Source organism: Marmota marmota, unplaced genomic scaffold (genome assembly GCF_001458135.2).
Source record: "Marmota marmota marmota unplaced genomic scaffold, marMar, whole genome shotgun sequence".
Classification (NCBI taxonomy): Eukaryota; Metazoa; Chordata; class Mammalia; order Rodentia; family Sciuridae; genus Marmota; species Marmota marmota.
This window is the reverse complement of record NW_026000057.1, coordinates 31,808,897-31,813,880: the sequence shown is the minus strand read 5'-3', so window position 1 is coordinate 31,813,880 and position 4,984 is coordinate 31,808,897. Positions and strand designations below refer to the sequence as shown.

At 33.5% G+C, this 4,984-nt stretch overlaps 1 pseudogene; it reads right to left on the bottom strand.

Annotated features, from left to right (window-relative positions):
- Positions 1 to 3,515: 3,515 nt before the first annotated feature.
- The window catches only part of LOC107141156, a 97,348-nt pseudogene continuing 95,879 nt past the window's right edge, over positions 3,516 to 4,984 (bottom strand).

Genomic DNA, 4,984 nt, shown 5'->3' with positions numbered 1-4,984 from the left:
ATCCCCAGCCCTATTTTGTATTTTATTTAGAGACAATGGCAATGATAAATAAAGATGTTATAAAAATGTGAGTGTAGGTTTGTGTGGACAAAAGTTTCAAACCATCTGTGTATATCTATATCTATCTATCTATCTATCTATCTATATATATATATATATATATGAATAATTGATAAATTGTGAATAATTGATGAATTATTTAGAGACAGGGTCTCACTGAATTCTTAGCACCTCACTGTTGCTGAGACTGACTTTGAACTCACGACCTCTTGCTTCAGCATCCCAAATTGCTCGGATGCAGTCATGTACAACTGTACCCAGCCTACTAAAGGTTTTTAATATGAATAGATGTTGAATTCTGTATAATGTTTTCTCTGCATCTATTGATAAGATCATGTGAGTTTTCTACTTTAGCCTATTAATATCATGAATTACAATAATTGATTTTCCAATATTTAACTACTTTTGCGTATCTGGGATAAATTCCACCTGGCCTAGTATACAATTCTTTTTATATATTGTTGAATTCTGTTTTCTTATATTTTGGTGAGAATTTTGCATACATTCATAAGAGATGGTGATTTGCAATTTTTTTTCTTGTGATGTCTTTGTCTGATTTTCATATCAGGATCATGCTGGTCTCATACAAGATATTAGGAAAAATTTCCTGTGATTCTTCTATTTTCTGGAAAGTATTGTAAACAATTACTATACTTGTTTGCTTAAATTTTGTTACAATTCATTGGTGAATCCATCTTGGCTTGGTGCTTTTGTTTTGAAATATTATATATTTTTTCAATTTCTTTAGCAGATACAGATCATATCTACATGCAATTAGTTCATTTCATCTAGGTTATCAAATTTGTGGGTATAGATTTGCTCATAGTATTCTCTTATTTTATACCTTTATTGTCCCTAGAAATTTTTTTTTTAATTTATTTTTTTATTGGTTGTTCAAAACATTATAAAGCTATTGACATATCATATTTCATACAATAGATTCAAGTCCTAGAAATCTTAGTAATGTCTCCTCTTTCAATTCTAATATTATTAATTTATGTCTACTTTTTTCTTAGTAAGCCTGGCTGGAGACTATCAATTTTATTGATATTAAAAAGAGCCAGCTATTTAAATTTAATTGATTATCTCTATTGATTTTCTGTTTCACATTCACTGATCTCTACTCTAATTGTTATTTCCTTCCTTCTGCCTAATTTGGAATTGGTGTGACCTATGCCTGGTTTTGTAAGATCAAAGTCTAAATACTTAATGTTAGGTCTTTCTTCTTCTCTAATGCAAAATGAACATCCTTAATATGAAAATACGAAATCTGATGTACTCCAATATCTGAGGGCTTTTGAGGACTTGATGTCACAAGTGGAAAATTTCCCATCTGACTTTGAGTGACAGGTGACAGTCATTCAGGCACACAACATAGACTTTATTCAGCATCCCCAAAGAAATAGTCTCTCCCAACCCCATTTATCTGCAATATATTTTATCCATGCATATCATGATTCCCCCCATACAATCATGGGAGTAAAACAATGTCACCTGTGCAGATTGATATGACAATAGCAAGTTTCCCTACAATGCCCACATGACAAAAGGACCAATGTGCATTGCTCAGTGTGTGCTTTTGTTGTTGTTGTTTTCTTATTCTCTCCTCTGTGGTATAAAGTTATTAAAAATATAGAACAGACCTGCAGATATCCCTGGAGTAGTAATGACCAGTAAAAGAGAAGCATTTATGTTTATCAAGAGCACAGAACTTCAAGCTGTGGGAGAAACTGGACTTCAGTTTAAGTACAAAATGAATTACAGAAGACAATGTTGGGATGACCACTGCCTATAATCTATAAACTGTTGAAGTTCTATGTTGAAAGCGATGAACAGAAATTAATGAGAAATAGAAAAATACTACATTTAGCTGAAAATGAAAATCCCAGTTGTGTATTGAAAGATTAAATCCATCTGTGTTTCAGTGAACACATGCTACTTAATGGCTTTCTGATCTCAAAACAAGGAAGAATCTATCATGATGAACAGAAAATTTTAAGATAACCAAAAATATTCAACAGGTTTCACAATTTTAAGAAAAGACATAACATTAAATATTTAAAGATCTAAATAGCAATAAATCATTTGCTGATCAAGAAGCCGCACAGCAATTCATTTTTGAGTTTGCCAAGGTCACTCTGATGAAAATTTGATGCCAAAGCAAGTCTGTAAGGCTGATGAAACATCACTGTTTTGGTGTTATTGTCGCAGAAAGACATTGACAATGGCTGATGATAGAATCCCTAAAAGAAGAAAGAATGCCAAGAACAGAATATCTGCTGGGAGGACCCAATGCAGCAGACATGCAGAAAAAGTTAAACCTACTTTAACAGATGAAATCTCTTAACTTTGCTGTTTTAAAGGAGTAAATTTCTGGGGTTGTGGTTGTGGCTCAGTTGTAGAACACTTGCCTAGTATGTGTGAGGCACATTCTCAGCACCACATGTAAATAAATAAATAAAGGTCCATCAGCAACTAAGTGTGTGTGTGTGTGTGTGTGTAGGTGTGTGTGTGTGTGTGTAGGTGTGTGTGTGTGCGTGTGTGAGTGAATTTCTTACCAGCACATTATTATGCTAACAAAAAGGTAAGGATCAACAGGAATATCTGTTCTGATTGGTTTCACATACATTTTGTAAAACATTTCAAAAACATTTTCACTTCAGGGCAATTGGACTGGAAGATGAGTGAAAGATTTTGTTATTCCTTGAATGAACTCTTCTGTTCATCTTACAGCTAAAATTCTCATCAAAATAATGTTTAAACTATATAATTTTCCCTAAGTGTGGATTTTATTAATTCATTCACATGGCCCAGACTATCTTTAGATCAATGAATGGTAAATATAAAAACTCTTATTTAAACAGGTGTGAGTGTGGAAGGTTTTCAAAAGAAGTTCAGCATGAAGGTGTAAATATCCCATCACCAATGGTTGGGACACTGTGAGTAAAGATACAGCTCTCATGCCTAGCACTACCTCTCATCTGTTCAATGAAGATGATGGACCAGGTGATGACTTTCAAGGATTCTATCAAGTCTGAAAAAAATATGCTGTCTTATCTCCTTGTATATGCAAAAATATTCTTCAGAGTACATCAGGAAGCTGAAAGAAGAGGATATTGAAGACACCTTAACATCAACAATGAGGCACAGTGTTGGTTCACTGACTGATGATGATATAGCCAAAATGGTTCTGAATCAAGGTGACCATGATAATAGTGATGATGAAGATGATGTTATTAATGTGTCAGAAAAGGTACCCATAGATGACGTAGTAAAAACGTGTGACGTGCTCACTGCAGGAACAGAGCCATGAGCAAGAAATTATATTCACTTAGAAAATCAGATACTTTTAAGACAAAAATCATTGCTAATGAGGCAAATGACTCTGGAGGGGACATGAAAATGTCACCCAACATAATGCCTCCTCACCCCTTGATGACCCATTTCCTTGTTCCTCAACTGCTTGTGGTGTTTCTTTTCACCTGAAAATAAAACACAGTAGCCCTTTAATCAAAGCACAGAATCATAGGTGGAGACTGAAAGCTGTCAGTGTTTGTTGTTGTTGCTTAACAGGGGAACCTGTGTACTGGTGATGCTGCTGTGCCACTTAGGTTACCCTGAACACACTTTTTGTCGCTGAATTAGTGGTACATCTTATTTTTTATAGTTAAGTGCTGATGTGAGAATAAGTATAAGAAAATTGTTGTTTCCTGGTAGCATATAAATTCAGGAGACAGGAATGAAATTGACACCAAACAACCACAGATTGTCCACACGGGTGGCTGAGATAGTGACACCCATGATTTCTGGGTGATTCCATGTGCCTGATCTTTGTTTCACCACAGAATCATTTAAAATATCATGTGGAATTACCTTGAAGCTATGTGTATAAAGTGTATGCGAAAAAATAAATGAATGTCATGTTGAGGCTTGGGTTCTACCCCAAGATATCTAATTACATTATGAAAATGTTCTAAAATTCAAAACATTTCAGGTCCCAAGAATTTTGGATATGAGCTTCTCAACCTGTATATGTATTCAATGCTATGAATTTTCCTCTAAAATCTGATTTTGCTTCACCCATTAATTTTGATAGGTTCCATCTTCATTTGCATGTAGTTCAAAATATTTTTAAATTACTCATGATATTTCTTATTTGGCCTTTTTGTTATTTGGGAAAAGATTATTTAATCTCTAAGGATATGAGATTTTTAGCTATTTTTCCACTACTGATTCATAGATTAATTTCATTGTGTTCCAAGAACAGACATTGTATGCTTGTTTTGTTTTGTTTTAGATGCACAATGTGATCTAGGTTGTGGTGGATGTAGTGGTTAATATATTTCAGTTCTATCTAATTGATTAAAGATGCTATAGAGTTCAATTATGTCTTTACTGATTTTCTAACTACAAGATGTTTCTGTTTCTAATAGGGAGTGTGGAAGTCTATAAATAAATCATCTCATTTTTTTTTTCCAATTTCCCTTGGAATTCTGTCCATTTTTGCTAGGTCTCTTGACAGTGCTATAAAATATTTAACATGCATACATGCTGGGAATTGCTGACACATTGAACAACTGATCCTTTTATATTTATATTGTGTCTGTAATTATTCCTGATAATTCTCCTTGCTCTGAAATCTGCTCTAAAATTAATACAGGGTTGAATGGTTCTTTTGATTAATGTTTGCATGGTGTATCTTTCTCCAATTCTTTAAAGTGACATATGTCTTTATTTTTAAATTATCTTGTTGTTGTTGTTGTTGTTACTGCTGCTGCTGTTGTTTTTATTTATTTGTGGTGCTTGAGATCAAACCCCTGGCCTCATGCAAGAATTCTACCACTGAGATGCACCCCAAAGTGGGTTTCTTTTTTTCTTTTTCTTTTCTTTTCTTTTTCTTTTTTTTTTTTTTTTTTTTTTTTTT